Here is a 22,588-nt window from a genome sequence, read left to right as displayed (position 1 = left end):
TTAACAAATGAGTCAGGTAATTCAATTGTATTCATTGTTGGAGACAGTTGATAATAACTAATGTTGCAGTGAACATTTTAGTATATTAATCTTTGATTCTTTGCCCATTTCTTTAGGATATATTCTTAGAAAGGGAATCAATTAGTTTAGGCATCTAACTTATTGTTGGTTTGCATGTCAGACAGATGATACTAATTTTCACTCATTAGTGTTTTTATGTTCTGACTGTACCCTCAATGCCATTGAGTATTATTTTTAATCCAATTTTTCTCAACTCTGGCTTTTACTTTGGAATCCATGCAAGAGTTTTAAATAACAAACAAACATAAAACAGGCTGTACCTGAGCCAATGAAATCAGAATTTCTGGGGAGTTGGAGGACCAATGCGAATATAAGTTTAAAAGTTCCTCAGTGCATCTAGTTGATAGAAAGGGTTCATAACCACTTTGCTAATGAGCAAATGAAAAATGCTTCAAAGCTCTCTGCTATCACAGCACATTAGGATCTAAGTGGTATATGTTTGCCTCATTAGTTTGAAAAACATACTGTGAAATTAGAGTCTGGCCAAAATATTCTGCCCCAAGTGGATCTGCACATACTTGGGGGGAAAAATGAGGTCATCTCTGCACCAAAATAGTTCCCCCTGTTCCTTCCATCTTACCAATTAGTTTTTAGAAAACTTTTGCAGGGCTTTTTCTCCTTTTTCCTATTTCATCTCTGAACTTTCTACCTCTGAGGCTGCTTCAGAAGTAGCACATAGTAATTGTTCTGCCGTTCTAACCACTGTTGAGTCGTTTGTCAAGTACGTCATTGATTTTGGCATTTTCTGCACCAGGCCATCCATTGTCCTTATCTTGGGGTAACCATTATTTCCCCGTCTGATTTGTGATTTGGTAGAGAAAAATACGGAAGAAGACTCTGTGTGATAGAAATACTCCGGAAGGCCTGAACTGAAGAAGACTGTACATGACTTGGTAGAATTACTACAGAAGGCCTGTGCGTAGTTTGACCTGTCAGGTTTTATGATGCTCCAGGCATGTCTGGGCCCTTTTAGTTGTTAGTCTAGGGAAACTATTGACGCTCATCCTGTTAGGGTAAGCTGGCGTGAGAGAGTCTGCTCTTTGGTGAAATGTTTTCCTGTGTGTGAGAAGTACAGAAGGGAATATTTCCTCCTCGCTTCTAATGATGTTACCTGAAAATCTGATGCCAGATGATTACCTTATGTCCTTAAAGGCTTTTATTTCCTCATTTCTGTCTTGCCTCTGGCCCCACAACTCACTCTTTCTCTGGAAGAAAGAGAAGTCCCTCCCCCGCATCCCAATACTTAACTTTTTCATACTCTTTCACAGCCAAGAGTGGCCATAGGACATAGTTTTGTCCGATTACACGGAAACAAGATTCTGCTGGCAGCTTTGGGGAAGCGTTGCACTTTCCAAATAAAAGTGTAGTGATCCTGAAACCCCTTTCCCTTACTTCTAGCCTTGAATTCAGATATGATGCCTAGATTTTGAAGGCCATTTTGCAACCATGAGGTAAGAGAGCCAAGAGAAAGACTAAGAGAATAGCCAACATGGCTCTGCTATCTTTTAGCTGGTGGACTGACACTAACCATTGCCTGCATCCAGACTTTTGCTGAGGGTTAAACATGCTCTTAGTTGAGTCGGTGTTAGATGGATTTTCTGTTACTCTCAGCTGAGAGCTTTCCTGATTCACCCAAATGATACTTTCCTAGTATCACATTTAGCCATTGATTGTAGCTTGTTATTTCCTATTTTTTTCTGTATAAGAGCTGAATTTTCAAGTGCAAGACCATTCCTAAACAGGGCAAGGCCGAGCTAGCTTGTTATCTCCCTTTTATTCTCTTCTTCCTTGGGCAGTGGTCAGGTTGGGGTCAGTTCTTGGGCCAAGAACTGGGGAAAGTCACTGCTTCTTATTATCTGTCTCTGATTATGTTCCTTCCTGTACTGGTATGTCAGTTTACTTTAGTCTAAAGCTATTTAGGCTGAATTCAAATAGAAAAAAAATGAGAAGTTATTGTCTATACCAACTTCTCCACACTTTTGCCTTTGATTTTGGGCCCACAGACATATATTAATAATAATAGTTATTTGCTTCCTTTTTTATTTTGTTTCTTGTGAATTTCTGGGGTTTTTGTTTTTGTTTTTATTTTTACAATTCTGGTAAGGTAGGGAGGCTGATTTCTAAGCACCCTATTGGTACCTCTTGGTCTAACTATCATCTATAATATTCTAATTCAACACAATTTTTCTCATCCTTAACAACGGAAACAATTTTGGTAATGAATGTAATTTGAGGTTACATCTATTTGTTCGCTGCCGCCAAATGTTATGCCAGTGCCTTAATTGGTTTTGTTAGAGTGAGCTTGAAGCCATGGGTATATAAAGCAATTAAAATGTTTTGGCATTTTTTCATCAGTCACTGAAGCATCATAAATTTTTGATTGCCTGTGTGATGAACATATTTACCAAGCACAAGTAGCTATGATTTATGTGTGTTCAGCCAGAGGATGGCAAAGAAAATGCAAATATGTTTGAGGTTAAAGAGAAATGTATCAACATTGCTACAATAGCTAAGTGTTGAATCAAGAGGGAAAATAAAGGTAAATTTTACCTTTTCCTCTATATAATCATCACTAGCATTACCTATTCAAATTTTTAGCTAAGCGACTTTTAGAATGGTTTTGCACTGTTTTCTAGCATTCACTATTTGTTTCTATTAAATATGTAGGAATTTATGGAACTGGTCAGTATTTTGCCACTACACTTGTCATCTTCAGTCTGTGGAAGTATCATAGAAAAACATGTATCTACAATCCTGTGCTTGAACTAAAATGCTGAAACAGTGACCTGGTTTATTTGTAACCAAGAATCATCAAGTCCATCTTCTTTTTCAGATGTGACATGTACCAGAGCGTGAAAACAGCTGTGACAAAGAGCTCTCTTTGGAGCCTAAGTCATATCACTTGCTCACTGGAGCATCCTCTTTACATAGACTGTCACTGGGATTCTAGCTCCATCTCACTGGAGCAGAGGAGATCATGGGAAGAATCGAGCCTATGTAGGATGGTACTTCCTAGCAGAGTGCCCAGGGAAAGGGTGCCAAGGAAAACCCGGGCAGGTCCTCTGTGGATGGACTCGTGACATCATGTAGTGACCTTTCTCAGACTTTGACCAATAAGAATCTTTACTCTTTACTCATTCACTTTCAGCTTCCTTTGTGGTGCAAGCTTCACCCTGACATCTTGATTTTAAGTATAAAAAAGGAATTTCTGTGATATACCCTGTAGCTCAGGCTCATTGGCACATTCTCTGCATGTTTCAGGTGAGAGCTAGGTCAGTTTGCTGTGAGACCAGGATGTGAGTGGATGAGAATATCTCCTTTTCTTGATTCTTCACGTCCTTCTAGAAATGTGCTGAATCCTTCTTATCACTCCAACATGGGACCAGAGAAATCAGATTTTATTCTAGGAACCAGCTGCCAAACTTTGAGGTCCTCCAACCTCAGGCTGGATGGCAGTGAGGGTGAAGGGCAAAGGGGCAGTGTTCTTTTCCTGACAATACTGAAGTCGTCCCTGACTCTGCTCCATATCCTTAGGAAGTAGACAGACAAGCGCTAGTTACCTTCCTTCTTTTCAGACAGAGGAACTGGTAAGAGAATGAAACCCCTCAGTTTCTGGGGCTCTTATTTAGACACCACCTTGTGTTCTCATTCAGGCTCCCGACCTTTGCTCTACTCTTGGCTCATCCCGAGGGAAACTGGCCAGACTCCATCACCTGGTTGGCCTGTGAGTTGTCCCCTCTGTTTTCCCCCTCTTTCCAAGTCTCTCCTTTTTAATTATCAGCACAGACAACCCCCATGTAGTAAGACTCCATACAATCCTAATAGGCCTCAAGCAATGAGGGTGAAAACTGAAAAAATATCTCTGCCGTGGAAGCTAATTGTGTATTTTTAATTAATTGCTCCAATTAGTCCCACTTTTTTCAGTTATGTTAATCTATAACAATGTCAGCTAGGATGCTTCTGGAAGTGGAAATTGCTGTAATGGTCAGGTACCCATCAATTAAAACTCTTACTATGTGCAATTAGCTTACATTTTCATGGCAACCCTGAGGAGTATAAGAGGCAGCATGGATGCAGCTTACCACATCTAGAGAGAATGGCATCAATATATTTCCATCCTATAATTTTGATGGCTTACGTATTTTATTGTAGAGAAAAGTCAATGATCAAAGATGGCATGATTAATGATGAAATAATTATAGAAGACCTAGTCTGGCCCCTTTGTTTATTAAATTCAGTAATGCAAAACTTGACAAATAATAAAAGCAGCGGATGGTGTATGGTTAAGGGTTTGGAGGCAAATGGCTTTCAAAGGTTTCCACTAAGCACTTTGAAAGCATATTTAACATATTATTGATATGACTGTTTGTGATTAGCATATGTATTTGGTCTTTACAGTCAGGCTTCTTCAGGATCACAAACAAGAAAGAAGAGGATAGACTGGTTTCAATTACACACCTTGGCTTCATAGAACTTTTTAATCTCAAATATTTGGGATTCTCCTTCTGTAGCCTAAAATTTTACTGTACAATATAGCTTGCTTTCCAAAAGAGCTAAGCACAGCCTGACAGTTATTACATGATTATTTAATAATTAGAGTTCTTTCAACCACAACCTGCTTTTTAAACATATTATGAACTATGATAAACATACAGAAAACTACACTAACCATAAAAATATATAGTTCAGTGGTTAATCATGGAGTAAATATCTGTAAGCACATCAAGGTCAAGAAGTAAAATATCAACAGCAGCCCTTAGGGCCTCCTCTTGTCTCTTCCCAGTCATTCCTTTTTCCTCTCAAAAGGCGCCTATACTACGTGTGTGCTCAGTCATGTCCGACTCTTTGCAACCCCATGGACTGTGGCCCACCAGGCTCCTCTGTCATGGGATTTTCCAGACAAGAACCCTGGAGTGGGTTGCCATTTCCTTCTCCAGGGGATCTTCCTGACCCAGGGATTGAACATGTCTTCTGCATGGTGGATTCTTTACCAACTGCGCCACCTGGGAAGCACCAAAAGGCACCTACCTTGAAGAAATTTCACTTGGTATTCATTTTCATGTTTTGAGAAGATGGTTGTTGGTCTCACTGCTTCTTTAAAGGCAGTTTTCTTTGTACCCTCAAAGTGGAAGTGTTAGTTGCTCAGCCCTGCCCAACTCTTTGCAACCCCATGCACTATAGCTCACCAGGCTCCTCTGTTCATAGAATTCTCCAGGCAAGAATACTGGAGTGGGTTGCCATTTCCTTCTCCAGGGGATCTTCCTGATCCAGGGATTGAACTGGGTCTCCTACATGACCCACCTACACTAACTGCGTTTGAAATATCTCTTTGTTTTTGGTTTTCAGCAGTTTTACTGTGGTTTGGCTAGTAAAGCCTACGTGAGGACTTCCATACCCTATTTGGAATTTGTAGGACTTCTCAAATCCTCAATTTATTGTTTTTCATCATTTGGGAAAATTCTTAGCCACTGTTTCTTAATATGTTGTTTTTGACTCATTTATTGCTTTCCTTTCTCTCTAGGATTCCAGAAGTATATTAGAGCTTCTCAATATTTTCCTACCCTATTTGAAAAATATTTTCCAACTTTTTGCCTCTTTAAGCATTTTTCTTATGTCACTAGTTTTAGTTCATTAAGTCTGATTTCAGTTGTGCATAAATTGCTCTAAACTGAGCCATTGAGGTCTTCACTTTGGCTATTGTATTTTTCATTTCTAGAATTTCTACTTAGTTGTTCTTCAATTTGAAATGTCCTTTAAAAGTAAATGCTATTCTGTGCTGAATTCACAATCTGGCCTTTTATTTCCTTGAAAGAGTAAATATAGTTTTGTCTTTCTACTTTCAGTATTTCATTGCTGTTCATGACTTACCAAACTCTGATGAATGTCAGAAAGATGATGTGATGTTTCCCTTGACAGTGGTGTTCAGTGTGTTTCTGATGTGGTGATGACAAAAGAGCCAACTAGGATTTTCTTTGGATTGATTCACAGAATTTTTTTCTTTTCATCATGGAAAAAAAAATCACAATATATCCTGTAAAGTGGAGGAAAATATATGAGAACCCACAAAAATCCATCACCCAATTTCAACAGTTATCATCACTTAGCAACTATAGTTATCTTAAAATTCATGCCTGATAAGTCTAATATCTGGATCTACTGTGCGTCTCTTTCCATCATCTGTTGGCTCTATGTTTCTTGTTCTTGTCTTCTTGCTGTTATTTTATTGGGTTTCAGAAGCTGTATTGAAAAATTATGCGCAGAAATAACTTGATGTGTAAGATAAGTTCTTTCTTAGAGGAAGACTTATGTTTTCTTCTACCACATGGCTGGCAGCTCTTAAATTTGAAATCATCTTAATCCAATTTTGGGGATGAAGATGATTCAAAGCTCAACTTAAATAGCTGTAAGAGCCAGTCTCCTTCTGGTTTACCCTGTTAGGGTGACTTAGACTCTTTTGGGCTTGCTTGGTGGCTCAGATGGTAAAGAATCCACCTGCAGTGCAGGAGACCTGGGTTCGATCCCTGAGTCAGGAAGATCCCCTGGAATAGGGAATGGCTATCCACGTCAGTATTTTTGCCTGGAGAATTCCATAGACAGAGGAGCCTGGCAGGCTACAGTCTATGAGGGGAAAAGTGTTGGACATGACTGAGCAACTAACACTTTTGTTTTAGACTCTCTTACCAAGCCTAAGACTACAACATTTGTGATTTTATCTCCATGAAGCTGCGGAACAGTACTGCATAGCCCTTTGGCTGCCTCTTCCTGAGTCAGTAAATTCTATCAGAGGGAAAATCCAAACACTGGATCGTTACTATCTTGCTCAGTATCCAGTGCTTTCAAGCAGAATATGTATATGTATTGTGTGTATGTACATTAGTTATCCTCAGAGAGAAGATTGGTCCAAATCTCCTGATCTCCCATTGCTAAAAGCAAGACTACTCTATACACATCTTAACCTTTCATCCTGTAGTCTTTTATACTAATCATTTTAAAAGGGAAACTCAAGTTGTAATAAATGATGGTTCCTTATGGATTAATTGATTTCTGTATCTACCATAAGAATTTGTTAATCCCTGTTTCTTTTTTTTTTTTTTTTAACAGTTTAGTTTTTTATTTTTTTAATTTTAAAATCTTTAATTCTTACATGCATTCCCAAACATGAACCCCCCTCCCACCTCCCTCCCCATAACATCTCTCTGGGTCATCCCCATGCACCAGCCCCAAGCATGCTGTATCCTGCATCAGACATAGACTGGCGATTCAATTCTTTTAATCCCTGTTTCTTTAAGCTGCTTGTTTACTCTCTGATTCTTTTCTCATTCTGGTTTGTGTCACAGATACACTCTCTTTTACTCTTTGGCCCCTAAGTAGGTGCACTCAAAGAAGGCACGGTAGGAAATTGGGGGGTGAGAGTAAGACAGAGAAGTCAGAGTTTTCTTACCCCTCCTTTTGCTTCCTTCGGTGTCTCTGGCAGTAGCTGGGTCTCCTGCATGGTTCCAGCTCTTACTGAAACGCTCTGGCTTCTGGGCTGTGGTAACACCTCCTCCCATCGTTTGCACCTCCCCCGCCTCTCCCCCTCCCACCCCCTCCCCCTGGCCCCAACAGTGATAGGACTTCCAGCTGGTGCTGACTTGTGGGCTGCCTTACAGTTTTTTGGCTTTTCAACCCTTCTACCACTGTGTAATCAGTGATACCACTAAATTTACCTCTAAATTCCATATAGTAATACCTGCTACTTTTAAGACCTAGTGCTGTTACTTTATCTGTCTGTAGGGTTTTGTTACAGTATGAAATATGTAATACGCAGTCCTTATCCTCAGGGAAGGAACAAAGGAGAGGGAACAATGACGTACATGTGAAGAAATGACAGATGAACATGGATTAAGAGCCAACCTTGATGATTTACACAAGGCCAAAGTGACTCAAGGAAGAGTGAGACCCCTGGAATCTTTCATGGAGGTAAGTCAGATTGTGTGGTAGGATAGGATAGAAAAATTCTCCAGGTGGAGCTGAAATAAGAAATCTCTGGGAAACAAAATTCTTGTTCAAAATATCCATGGAAAAGTAGCATTTGAAATTATTTTCCATTTAAACTAATGACACATATGAGTAGCTTGGTGATTCTTCGTTATGCTTTGAAGAATCTTTAAACTCTGAAAAGCTGATGCGATGGTGTTTTCAATCTCACTTTACACATTTGCTGTAACTTCAAGTTCGTAAACTTGAGCTTCACTGAAAATTACCGTGTCATTCACTGCAAACAAGCTCTGTCATTCTGATTGAAAACTGAGGGATGAATGACAGTCGAAGAACTTTTGAGTAAATGCTACGTAGTTTTCCAGTGAATAAGGGTTCATGATAGGTGCGTGATGAAATGCTCTTTCTAAACCAGAATGTCATTGTAATTTTGGGTGGATTGAGGCATTGGAAATAAGCTGGGAGCTAAACGGTGTAGTGTGAAACCAGTTCTTTGGATGTGGATTGTTACTCTGGAGCTAATTTTTATTGTGTTGCCAGGCTGTGGTCAAGCCCAGTGCTGGGGGATGCACATGCCTCTTGTTTGGTTTATATGGTTGCTGTGTAGTCAGGGAAAAGAGCTTTGAATTTGGAGTCAGATCTAAATTGGGGACCCATCTTTGATCCTGCTTGACGATTTGATCTTGGGAAAGCATTTAACTTCTTGAGTTCTGCCTTCCTTATCTACAAATTATTAAGAGTAATGAAATCTCACAGGAGACTGCTATAATAATTTAGATGACACTGCTTAGGAAACTTACAAATGTAGCTGTTTCTTGCACAGACATTTAAGCTGCCCCATTGCGTCCAAGCTACTGTGCTTGGCCAAGTTAGAAAATTTGCTGGAGGATAGTAGGCACTTAATGGCACTTCCACACAGGGCCCTGTGCTTATAACACAGGCAAGGGAGAATCACATAATTTTCTTTCTTGCTTTTTCATTTTTAATTTTTCAGTTGCCACTCCTAAAGTCCTAGCCTCTGGCTTAGAAAATATTTACATTCATTGTACATAGTACCCACTTGATGCACCTGGCTCTGCATCCAAGGTGGAAGTTGAAATAAGTCAATGTTCTTCTTTATTTACTTTATAACTAAGCTCTATTTCCTTTCCTCTTTTATATCCAGGAGTCATCATAATATATACATGGCATAAAATGTACATGAAATAACAAGTCATTACTTGCAAAGTACTTTTTTTTCTTCTTCAGGGCCTTGTTAGCAACTGATAATCTTAAAATCTTATCTCCTAAGAAGGTTCCTCATCAAGTATTCCTTGTCCCCATTCTGTTAAGCATCTTCACCACTCATTATTAAATTATTAAAAAACAGAAAAAACCAACTCAAGGGAGTCCCAACTCCTACTGCAAACTAGTAGCTTTCCCTACCTAGAACAAATGCTAAAATTGGTCAGAAATTACATTATTTACTCTCAGAATAATAGTCTTTTGCAGTTTATGCTTACCTTGTCACCCAACCACAGTAATAATATGTTTGATGTGAACTGCGTACTAATTACTTTTATTATTCCAGAAGTTTCATTGGCAATAGTCCTCCCTTACCCTCAATTCTCCCAAACTCCCAAATGTCTAAAAATATCACCTTAACTATATCCCTAAAGACAATATAAATTCTACATATACAGTTTCTATTTGCTTCTCCATCTCACTCCCACCCTTGCCAAATCTTTCATCCATTCACACCAAAAATGCTAAAAGTCAGAAAGAATATCATCATGATTTCTCAAAGAGAACATTTCTCTGAACTTAGAGGGGCTTTGAGAGTCTTTTCCTTAACTCAGATTTGAGACAATTAAACATTTTCCCCCTTCCTTAAAAAAATAATAAATTACTATCAGTACAGATTTTTAACTTTATTAACCAGTTTTCAGCTATTAGCCTAGAAAAGAAATGTAAACACTGAACTTTGGAATGCCAAAATTTAACTTGGAATTTGAGAGTAGATGATGAAGACAGTTGAGCAGTCAAAACAAATGAAATAGCCTCCATAGATAACATTCAAACTTTTGCTTTAAGCAAACTTTGGTCAAGTGGTTCATAGTAGATCAGAAGTGTTGTTGTTATTGTTTTGTTGCTTTGTCACGTTTGACTCTTTTGTGATCCTAGGGACTGTAGGCTGCCAGGCTCCTCTGCACATGGGATTTCCCAAGCAAGAATACTGGAGTGGGTTTCCATTTCCTTCTTCAGGGGATCTTCCCGACCCAAAGGTGGAACCTGCATCTCCTGCACTGGCAGGTGGGTTCTTTGCCACTGCAACACCAAGGAAGTCCAGATTAGAAGTAGTGACTCAGAAGTGGAAATGTGGTTGTATTGTGTTTTAGTCAGTTTGAGCTGCCATAACAAAATACAATAGATGGGGTGACCTAAGCAAGACATTTATTCCTCTCAATTCTGGAAGCTTGGAAGAAAAAGGTCAAGGTACAGTCCAGTTTGGTTCCTAGCCCTCTTACTGGCTTGCAGAGAGTTAGCTTTTCATTGGCCTTTTCTCAGAGCGTGCATGCGAGGAGAGAGAGAAAGTAAAGTCTCTGGTGTGTTTTCTTATGGGGCTTCTCTGGTGGATCAGACAGGAAAGAATCCACCTGCAATGCAAGGGACCCAGGTTCGATCCCTGGGTCGGGAGGATCCCCTGGAGAAGGAAATAGCTACCCACTCTTGTATTCTTGTCTGGAGAATTCTTGCCTGAAGAATTCCCCAGGAGCCTAGCAGGTTATAGTCCATGGGGTTGCAGAGAGTTGGACACGACTGAGTGAAGTATTTTCTTATAAGGACACTAATCCCATTATGAAGGGCCCATCCTTATGACCTCATCTAAACCTATTATCCTTCCAAAGGCCCCATGTTCAGATGCCATCACACTGAGTGTTAGGATTTCAGCATAACAATTTTAGGGGGATAAAATTCAGTGCATAGCTTTCTGGAAAAGTCAGACATACTGGCAGTAGCCAAAACACAAAGTAATTCTTTGATAGAGAGGGGCCAAAGAAAAACTATTGTAATAGTTCATTTTTCAGAGGGACCATTTAGTTTAAGAACATGTTACTCTTTGGAGGTCAGTGGTTTCTGAGGCCTTCATGATTGCTCATGTTCATAGTAATGAATCTGGTTCATTAAGAAAAGGATGAAATATTTTCAATGTCCTCTATTTAAGAGGGCACTGAACAGACTGTAATCTATTTTAGAGTTGTTTTTTTGTCAACATACTTAAAATATTGGTGGGTCTGTGGGTTGTAATCAATCCTGTGAAATATCCATTTCCATGGAATGGTAGGGTTTCCAAAACCTGATAAATCTCATGCAGCAATAAACAATAAGTACTTTTTAGGGTCAATCAGTAGGATACCATTTCCAAAGAACAATTTTCTTTTAAACTGAATTATGCAAGAGCTAACAAAATTTAGTGCTGATATTTTAGCTGTTGAAAATAATCCATCAAGTTCTTCACTACTTAGCACCAAGGTTGAAAAAATTTATCATGGTGCTTTTTTATCCAAGCATGTCTACGCATGGCAAATATTACTGCCCTTTAATTTAAAGGTGGTAATAGAGATTGGGGGTTCCATACAAGAGAGAACTTTATGTTTGACCACAATTCTTCACCTGGGCCAAGGAACAGTGATTTTCTGACTTGTCTGCCTTTGTCTTAGAGCCTTCTATCCTGTTAATGGTCATTTTCTGGACTCTATTGTGACTGTGATAGCCAGGTTTCCCTTTTTACTGCCTGCCGTACTTACCAAGCAATCAGCATCCATCTCCGCAATGAGACGTATCTTGCCAAAAGCTGAGGATACTCGAAGTCCGTTGGCTGCAGTTCCCTGTATCAATCCCTGCAATAGAGGTGGCCTTGCCAATGGGACCATAATAACTGACATCACTTGGCAAGGCTTCCCATACTCTGGATGGTGTTTGGAAAGGTACAGTCAGCTTCTGCCTCTGTAATTCCCTTTTTATGTATGTTTTCATGTATAAAACCCCCATTTGGCTGATATATCCCTTCTTTAGCTATATTAAAACCTTTGAGGTCTGGTCTTATCTTGCTGGCAGTAGTACTGGGCTGTCTTGTTAAAGTGACACTGCAGATCTCAGTTTTGAGCCTTTATGTCCTGATTGTAGAGCTGATGCTTGGATGTAGTCTTACCCTTCTAGATCTGTGTTTTGAGGATGCCTCCACTGTAGCCCCCCAGATCAAAAGGTTCTGAATAACACTATATACCGGGTGCTTTATCTGCTGTCCACATCTAATCTGGAGAAAGAAATAGCAACCCACTCCAGGTTTCTTGCCTGGAAGATCCCATGGACAGAGGAGCCTGGCAGGCTATAGTCCATGAGGTCACAAAGAGCTGGACGTGACTGAGCGAATAAACGACAACAGCAACCTAGCGCTTTATCTGCTATCCACATCCAATCTGTTAGCAAAGCCTAGTAGGTCCACCAAAAAATACACCCCGATATTACTTCTCTTGCTTGCACTGCTGTCAGTCTAGCCCGAGCCTTGACTCTTATTCACCTAGACACTTCCATGGTCTCCTAACCAGTCTCCCTTCTTCCAGCCTTGTCTATTGGGCTTTTTTAACACAGCAGCCACAGTGGTCCTTTAGAACACAGGTAGACTCATATCATTCTTCTGCTCAGATCATCCAGCTGCTTCCTATGAGAGAATACAATCCAAATGTTGATTCACTGGGTACAAGGCTCTACCTGGTACAAGGCAACCTTCTTGACCTCATCTTCTACCATCTTGTCCTTGCTCGCCCGTTTCACCTATGCTAGCCTTCAGATGCCCCCTTCAATATGTCAAGCACAGTCCTGCCTCAGGCCCTCTGCTCTTGCTGTATCCTTGGGGAGAGGGGTTGGAGGGAGGCCTGTTCTTTCCCCGAGTGTGTGCGTGTCTCTGTCTCTCGCTTCATTCTGAGGGCTGGGCATATGTCCTCTTTCAAATGAGAACCTTTTATTCTATACTGTATTACTCCTTGTCTCTCCTTGCCCTACTCATTTATTTGCTCTGTGATTTTTTTCGTCCAGTTCTCTCCACTAAAAGATATGCCACACTAGGGCTGGTTCACAGCTGACCCCTAGTTCCTAGAGCAGTGTCTAGCCACTACAGTGCCTTCAGTAAATATTTGTTGGCTAATTGACAGGATGATTCCTTATCTTATTGAATCCTCACGGCACTTCTTTTAGGGGTTAGGTGCCTGTATTCTGATTTTGTAAATAAACTGGAAAGGCAGGCGTAGTAACTTGTTTAGAGAATGTAGATACTGCAGAGCTGAGTGTTTTCTTTCTTTTGAACTTTTTATATTGTATTGGGGTATAGCTGATTAATAATTAATTATTAATGATTAATTAATACTAGCTGACCTATTAGGTGAACTGCAAAGGACTCAGCCATACATATACATGTATTGATTACAGAGCTGAGTTTTGAATTTTGGTCCTCATGATATGGAATTCAGTGTCAAACCCCATCTAGTGATGTCCTGGAAGTTACAGGGCGGTGTCAGTGAGTGCTGGAAGGTGGCCTTTCAAGACTTGGCTACTGGTTTTCAGCGGCAGCCTAGAATCATTAGGTTATAACTGATTTTACAACTGATAATGAAATTTCTCAAGAAGCTAAATTGTGGCCCATCCATATATCTATCAATCAGGACTCCTCAACCTCAACATAGAGGATGTGGATTTTATTTTCTGTTTTCTTGGTATTCTGTTTTGAATTGACAGGTCATAAACTTGATGACTGGTCACTATGTTGTAGAAGTTATTATTCATTTCCTCATCCTTACCACAACAGATAAACTCATCCTTTTCCCAATAGATAGCCGTAACAGGAACTAGAGTATATGCAGACTTGAAGACAGAAGAAGGAAGTTAACCAGATCAGAATCATTCATTCAAGGATCAGAGTCAAATAACCAGCTACAGGCCCAAGATACAGAAGGTTAGAAGTGATGTTTCCAAGATTTTCAACGGTAAGGTCTACTGATTGATGGATTTCTTCCCTGTCATATGAATGTCTAGAGATTGATATGTGTTAGACAAGGAGGACTCTAGAAATAACCAAGTGCCCATGGTTGCTTCTTGATGCTGCCTTTTAAACCAGGGCAAAGGCAAGGTCAGGAGCCAGACTGACCTGACAGGTGTGTGCCTATTGACCAAACTGCCCCAGCAGTTGGGAGTCGTGTGCTCCATGGCTGGTTGCCAGTCTGTGAATCAGTGGGGTTCATCTCTGAATGGATCATACTATCTCATAAGTTGATGCCATTTGGTTTTTGTTTTTTTGTAAATAAATCCTAAAGTCTTCTAGCCCCTGTTTTACTTTAAACAGCTGCAAACACAAGCCTGCTGAAACTCCAGGAAATAAATGACTTTACATAAGTATGTTTTTAAAAAAGTAAGGTACAATGGATTCAGCATGAGTCAGCATGTGGGAATATCTCTTAGGGGGCAAATGTGACTCTGGAACTTGAAAACAGGAACCTAGCAAGAAATCTTTTTTCCTACATACATCATTTTAACCATATATTTTTAGAACACCTATTATTAGCCAGGTAATGTGTTATATGCTGTGATACACAGACGAAAGGCCAGTCCTCAGGAAGGATCTAGTGACTTCACTGTGGGTCACTACGAGACTCATATGAAGTTCCTATTTCTGTCAGATTTCAAGAATTATTAAAGGAGACATGAAAAATTGAGATCAATGAAAAAGAAATTGATTAATCTGAAAGTGATTTAATGAGCAATTAGAGGAAAGACACAGACAATATACCTTGCAGTTCATCTCCCTTCATGCTTAATGAGGGCTTGATGCAGTGAGAGAGAAGATACTGAGGTAGAATGGATGGAAAGAGCCTCTCTTCCTGACCCTAAAGCTATGAAAATGTTTACATATATATATAACGTATATATCGTGTGTTTGTGTATGTGTGTACACATATATACAGGTATACCTTGCTTTTGCACTTTGTAGATATTTTTACAAGTTGAAGATTTCATGGCAACCCTGTGATGATTAAGTTTGTCAGAAACATTTTTTTAAACATTTGTTCACTTCACGTCTCTGTGTCACTTTTTGGTAATTCTTGCAATATTTCAAACTGTTTCATTAGCATTATGTTTGTTATGTTCAGTGATTTTTCGTGTCACAATGTTGTACCATGAACCATGTTCGTACAAGACAGGGAATGAAATTCATAAACGTTGTGAGTGTTCTGACTATACCACTGACCAGTGTTCCCCCATCTCTCTCTCTCCTTGGACCTCCCTAGTCCCTGAGACTCCACAGTATTGAAACTAGGTCAATTAATAACCTTACAATGGCCTATAAGTGTTAAGGAATAGCTTCACATCTCCCACTTTAAATCAAATGCTAAAGATGATTAAACTTAGTGAGAAAAGCATGTGGAAAGCTGAGACAGGTTAGAGGCTAGACCTCTTATGCCAAGCAGTTAGCCAAGTTGTGAATGGAGAGGAAAAGTTGTTGGGAGAAATTGAAAGTGCTATTCCAGTGAAGACAGAAATGCTTAAAAAGGTGAAATGGCCATATTGCTGGAATGGAGGCAATTTCAGTGATCTGGATAGATCAAACCAGCCACAACATTCCCTTAAGCCAGAACCTAATTTGCAGCAAGGACCCAACTCTCTTCTATGAAGGCTGATTCAGGTGAGGAAGCGGTGGAAGAAAAGTTTGAAGCTGGCAGAAGTCGGTTCATAAAGTTTAAGGAAAGGAGTCATCTCCATAACATTAAAGTGCCAGGCAAAGCAGCAAGTACTGATGTAGAAGCTGCAGAAGTTATCGAGAAGATCTAACTAAGATAATTCACAAAGGTAGCTACAATAAACAACAGATTTTCTAGATGAAACAGCCTTACATTGGAAGGAGATGCCACCTAGGACTTTCATAGCTAGAGAGGAGAGTCAATTCCTGGCTTCAAAGTTTCAAGGACAGACTGACCCTCTTGTTAGGGGCTAATGCAGCTGGTGCCTTGAAGTTGAAGCCAGTGCTCATTTATCATTCAAAAAATCCTATCACCCTTAAAAATTATGCTGAATCTACTGTGCCTTTGCCCTGTAAATGGAACAACAAAACCTGGTAGCACATCTGTTTACAACATGGTTTAAGCCTACTTTTGAGACCTACTACTTACAACAAATTATTCCTTTCAAAATATTACTGCTCGTTATAGCACAGCTGCTCACCCAAGAGATCCAGTGGAGATATACAATGAGATTAGTGTTGTCTTCATGCTTGTTGAGACATTCCTTCTGCCCAATAAACAAGGAGTCATTTAGATTTTCAAGTCTTCTTATTTAAGAAATACAGTATTTCATGAGGCTATGACTGCCATAAATACTTATCCCTTTGGTGGACCTGGACAAAGTCAATTGAAAATCTTCTGGAAAAGATTCACCATTCTAGATGCCATTATACACATTTATGATTCATGCTGCTGCTGCTGCTAAGTCGCTTCAGTTGTGTCCAACTTTGTGTGACCCCATAGATGGCAGCCCACCAGGCTCCTCTGTCCATGGGATTTTCCAGGCAAGAGTACTGGAGTGGGGTGCCATTGCCTTCTTCTTATGATTCATGGGAAGAAGTCAAAATATCAGAATTAACAGGAGTTTGAGACTTGATTTGAACCTTCATGGATGACTTGGAGAAGTTCTAGACTTTAATGGAGGAAGTAGCTGCAGATAGTGCAGAAAACAACAAGAGAACTCAAAGTGGAGCCTGAAGATGTGGCTGAATTGCTGCAATCTCATAGTGCTGCAAACTCACAGTAAAACTTTGGGGCTTCCCAGATGGCGCTAGTGGTAAAGAACCCATTTGCCAGTGCAGGAGATGTAAGAGGTGCAGGTTCGATCCCTGGGTCTGAAAGATCCAATGAAAGAAACAGTACCCTACTCCAGTATTCTTGCCTGGGAAATCTCATGGATGGGGGAGCCTGGAGGGCTACAGTCCATTGGGTTGCAAAGGAGTCAGACAGGACTGAAGCAGTGCACGCAAGCGTAGTAAAACTTTAATGGATGAAGAGCTGCTTCTTAAGGATGAATGAAAAAGTAGTTGCTTGAAACGGAATCTACTCCTGGTGAAGATGCTATGAAGATGTTGTAATGATAACAAAGGATTTTAGAATAGTGCATAACCATAGTTGATTAAGCAGTGGCAAGTCTTGAGAAGATTGTCTCCAATTGTGAAAGAAGTTCTACTGTGTGTAAAATGCTATCAGTCTTCCATGCCACAGAGAAACCATTCATAAAAAGACAAGTCAATCAATGAGGCAAACCTCATTGCTGTCCTACTTTGAGAAATTGGCACCATCACAGCAAATTTTTGCAACCACCACTCTGATCAGTGAGCAACCATCAGCATGGAAGCAAGACCCCCCACTAGCAAAAAGATTAGGGCTCCCTGAAGGCTCATATGATGGTTAGCATTTTTTAGCAATAAAGTGTTTTTAAATTAAGGTGTGTACTTTACATTTTTAGACATAATGCTATTATTGCACCCTGAATATAGTATAGTATCAACATAACTTTTATATGCACTGGGAAACCAAAAAATATCATGTGACTCACTTTGTTGGGATATACGCTTTATAGCTGTGGTCTGGAACCAAACCCGCAAGATCTCTGAGCTAAGCCTGTATTTGCATGTCCCTTCACCACTCAAATTCATATGCCTAACCCCTAGTGCCTCAGAATGTGACTATATTTGGAGATAGGGCCTTTAAAGTAATTAAATTTGGTCATTGGGTTCGGCCCTAAATCATTAAGACTGGTATTCTTATAAGAAGAGACGATTAGGATGCACACAGGCAGAGAGGAAAAACCACGTGAAGACAAAGAGAGAAGACAGCCATTTCTCTTGTAAGCCTAAGGGAGAGGCCTCAGAAGAAATCAGCCCTATCAATACCTTGATCTCAGACTTAGCCTCTAAAACTGTGAGCAAATACATCTCTGTTGGTGAAGTTATCTGGTCTGTGGTCCTTTGTTATGCCAGCCCCAGATAAATAACACAATGCACCAATTAAAAGGACTCCAGCCCTAGAGAATGTAAGAACTCAAAAACTGCATGTATGTACTAGGGCAAGCTTAGAAAGACATAGTATCAGGTGCAGGATCATGCCAGGCTTCTAAGAGCATTCATGGAATGGGAAATAATCCTGGCTGGATTCTCTAGCTCTCTGGATGTGAAGTGCTTTATGTCTTTACTAGCTCATTCACTCAGTGAGTCTGTTTTAAGTTCCTGCTATGTACCAGGCATTGAACTAGGCGCGGGAAATACAGGATGGATGGGCAAGAGAATCTGTCCGCAAGGAGTAGTTATGGCCAGTGCTACAGTGTGGCAAGTCTTCTGATGAATATTTGAACCTGGCGCCTAACCTTGCAGGGTGGTTGTTCCCTACACTTAGTCTTTTCCTTACTGATTCCTCCTATTTTAAAATCCTCTTTTTTAAAAAATTGATCTCTGGTTCTCTTCTTTCTTTTTCTAAATAGATAAGTCTTAGATATCAGCTCAGGATTTGTAGTAGTTCGGTTAGGCTCCCAGGAAGTCAAGATGAGATGCAGTAAATCAGACTTGGTGTTAACTCTGACCTGGAGTGTTATCATCTGTCTGACTCAATTCCAGAAGAGAGAACCATCTCCGGTGACTTCCTCCCCTGTATTTCAGGCCATAAATAGGTGCTGGGGCCCTGCCAAGTTGGGTCCCTGTGGCTCATGAGGGACTGTCAGTTCCTCACAAACATTACACAGCTGTGAAATGACTATACCACCCAAGGTGACTCATAAAATCTGCCCCCCTTAAAAAGGGAATAGTAGAAATGTCACCTCCTGGCTATCACTGTAATGCAATTATGAGCTGTAGTTCTCAGCTGACTATCCAGAAGAGTCCTCACAGGAACCGAATAAGAAATCTGGGAAACCGAACACTTTGATTTGCCCAGGGCAGGTACTGGGAAGCAGTCAGGGTAGAAGTTTTAGAGGCTGACTCTAATCTAGGATTGTGATAAAATATAAATGATGTTTGATATCTGACTGTATTTAGTCTGAGTTCTCCAGAGAAACAGAAGTACAGAGAGAGAGAGAGAGAGAGAGAGAGAGAGAGAGAGAGAGAGAGAAGAGAAGAGAAGATAGAAGAGAGAGAAAAGAGATTGATCAATTGACTGATTCTAAGGAACTGGCTTGTATGATTATGGGGCTCACAAATCCACGAGGCAGACCAGCAGGCTGTAAACTCAGGCACCGTTTTTATGTTACAGTCTTAAGTAGAATTTCTCTTTTATAGGAAGTTTCAGTCTTTGCTCTTAAGGCCCTCCACTGATTAAGTGGACCCACCCACAGGATGGAGAGTAATCTGCTTATTTAAATATTGCTTATTATGAATGTTAACCACATCTGCAAAATATCTTCTCAGTAACACCTAGGCCAGTGTTTGATCAAGTTGACACATAAAAGTGACTATCTTACTACTTTTAACTGATAGAAGTAATCTGAATTTTTGAGCGTGTTACTGAATTAGAACCTTAAGGTAACTAGTAATCACAAAAATTTACTGAACTTCATTTGTTTCTCTTTGAATGCTTTCAGTTTTGAGCCACTGTTTCACAAGGCAGGCAAGTCCATCTTTGGATTGAAGAATCAAAGCTACTCCATTTTGTAAGGTTCTGGGAAAAGAGCCTTTGGAAATCCCCTGACCTCACCCCATCACCTGCGAACCAATCAGAACCCTTGGCCAGCCCGGGGAAATTCGAGTCAAGCCCGGGAAAGGAGAACCAATCAGAACTCAACACCTAACCCTTCACCAGAAGGTGACCAATCAGACCCGGAGACTCCCGTTTTTTGAAATTTTCACGCGATAATACCCTATATAAGCAACGTAACCCCTATAGCTGCTGCGTCGGTATTGGTGGGAGCCCCGGCTCAAGCTTGGTAATAAAAACTCTCTTGCTTTTGCATCGGATATCGGCTCCCTGGTGGTCATTGGGAGATTTCGCGACTTGGGCATAACATTTGGGGGCTCGTCCGGGATCTCCCACCGGCTCCACGGGAAGACCAATCCGGAGAGTCATCTGCAGCCGGTAAGCTTTTTTCTGTCTTTCTTTTCACTCCTGGTAGGACCTGGTATCTGAGACGGGTATATGACTCAGGCAGACGCGCCGGAGAGTCACCGGTGGGGGTCGTTGGGAGACTTCCCCGACCCCGGCGTGGGGGGACAGAGTGCCCCTGTTCTCTGTAGACGATAGCAGGTCGCTCCCGCTGAACGGCTGGAGGCCGTCGTCGTTCGGTTTTACCTCCGGACTCCCGGAGGTGTATTTCTCCTGTCTCTCTTTCTGTTTGTGTGGCTGTTCGTATTGTCTGTGTTAACTTACCAACATCTGACTGATCCAGGAATGATGGGGCAACACCATTCTAGCCCCACACCTCTATCCTTGGTTGCTGATAATTTTAAGGAGGTCAAGATGCGCGCTCATGACCTCAGTGTAGAAATTAAAAGGAATAAATTAATCACTTTTTGCAGCACAGAATGGCCGACCTTCCATGTAGGCTGGCCCTCAGAAGGCACCTCTGACTTAGGAACTTTACACCGAGTCCGAAATATCATCTTCTGACCACGGATCGGACACCCTGACCAAGTTCCCTTTGTCAGCACATGTGTCTCCTCGGACAATTCATTTCCGAGTGTTAGACAAGAGCCCAGTTTTGGGCCCTGGAAGGGGTCCCTCTTCCTGCAACAAATGGTGACTCTGGCAGGGACTCTTCTTCACTGAGACTGACATCCTGACCACTTGGGGTACTCAGGGGCCAGCTTACCTGCCAATGGACCAGACCCAGTGGCCCAACTGGGACCCTTTTGTCCCTGGTCTCCTCCTGACGTGGACAACTGGCCAGAGTGCCCCGACTGGTAAGGAACAAGAGACTTTATTGATCTCTCTCCCCTTCCCTCTCTGTCTCCTCTCCTTAACCCTTCCTATCCTTCCCTGTTTTTCTAGTCCCCCGGTCCTGGACGCAGGAATCTGGTCGAAGGGCCCTCAGCCTGAGCTGAGGATTGGAGACTGATCACCTCCTCTTGGCAGAGAACTCGAATTCTGGTTCTGATTTCTGGTAGGGCCGAGTTCCAATCCTCCCTTCTCTGGAGGCCCAGGGAAAAGTCCCGGAACGCCTGGGTATCTGTAGGTGGCAGGAGACGTCTGTAAGGCCACCCCTTCCCGCCCCGCCCCCCCCCCCGCCCCCGCCTCCTCTCCCTTCTTTTTCAACCTGGCTTCCTTTCCTTCCTTGAAATCTTTGATGTTAGTACTTGGATCTGAAGTTCTGTGTCTCTATAGGAGGTTTTCTGAGAGACTGTATTTTTGTATTTAATGGCTTCTCTGGTGGAGCCGAGGTTAAAGCGTCTGCCTGCAATTGGGAGACCTGGGTTCATCCCTGGTCGAGAAGATCCCCTGGAAAAGGAAATTTTGCTTTGTCTGGCAACCCCGTGGTTTAGACCTGCCGCCATTTTGTTAAAACTTGATTTTCTTTCCCTGTGCCTTGAGACCAGGGCTCTCAGGAACACTTATCTAGACCATCTCTAACTCCTGACACTGAGAAAAAAAAAAAAAGTCTTAGAGCTAGGTCTTACACTGTGTCTGTCTAAATATGTCTTGGTAATATTTTTGTATATGATCTCTATTTATTTGGCTTAAAAAAGGTAAGTGCTTACAAACCAAGTAGTTCTAAATTAAACAATAAATTCCAGGTTTATGTGAACTGGGAAATATTCAGTGTTGAATACCTGATATTAATGTTTGTTTGTTGACCTATTTAATATAAACATGTCTTAGAGTACTTAACGTTAAGTAAAATATTTTCATTGTACCTAGGTTTAATATGAGTTAAATATTATATCTGTTACAAGTTTGTCAACAAGAAAATTACCTCAAGTAAAAAAACCTTCTAAAAAATGTAAATGAGATATGAGCATTTAGATAAACTCTATTAAGAATAATTATGCTTTAGGAATGTCTGTCTGAAATAGTCTGTCCAAATTGGGGTAACTTGAATTGGGTTGTGCTAAACTAAGTGATGGAAGTTCACTGACTAGCTAGCTCATTTCCAAATTGAGTAAAATTTTGAAACATTTATTACTGAACATTAGTTTCCTCTTACAAAGAAGCTAAAGAAATTTGGGACTGTTAATGACTAAAAATAAGCTGGCGCAAAAACTTGAATTTGGCTTTTCTCTCTGTTAAAAGGACACACTTTCTTTAGATGTTGAACTGCATTTGACAATAGATTTAAGTTCATTTGCTTCTTAAACGGTCTGTTCTGTATTTGCTTCTGAAATCCCATATTGTTACTTTGGCTGAGTGAATAGCTATTGTTTCACAGTGACCTATAGTCCCATCTGGCTGAGTGCTCGAAACCTTTCTGATATTTGTTGACAAAACTTCCTAAATCATTCTATGAAGCACTTTTGGCTTCTAGCTAACTTTGGGAT

At 40.8% G+C, this 22,588-nt stretch overlaps 1 long non-coding RNA gene across 3 annotated transcripts in view; it reads left to right on the top strand.

Moving 5' to 3' along the window:
- Positions 1-22,588, top strand: part of LOC138433573 (uncharacterized) — a 315,433-nt gene that overhangs the window by 163,635 nt on the left and 129,210 nt on the right. For 2 of the 3 annotated variants that reach the window (XR_011254362.1, XR_011254361.1), the window contains exons 2-3: positions 7,902-8,040; positions 13,925-14,078. This is a non-coding gene — a long non-coding RNA (uncharacterized lncRNA). Of the gene's footprint in view, positions 1-7,901; positions 8,041-13,924; positions 14,079-19,701; positions 19,923-22,588 lie in introns of all 3 variants that reach the window. The other variant, XR_011254360.1, reaches the window with a different exon arrangement.

Source organism: Ovis canadensis, chromosome 2, assembly GCF_042477335.2.
Source record: "Ovis canadensis isolate MfBH-ARS-UI-01 breed Bighorn chromosome 2, ARS-UI_OviCan_v2, whole genome shotgun sequence".
NCBI lineage: Eukaryota > Metazoa > Chordata > Mammalia > Artiodactyla > Bovidae > Ovis > Ovis canadensis.
Note: the sequence above shows the minus strand (reverse complement) of the source record. Positions and strands in the feature narration are given on the sequence as shown.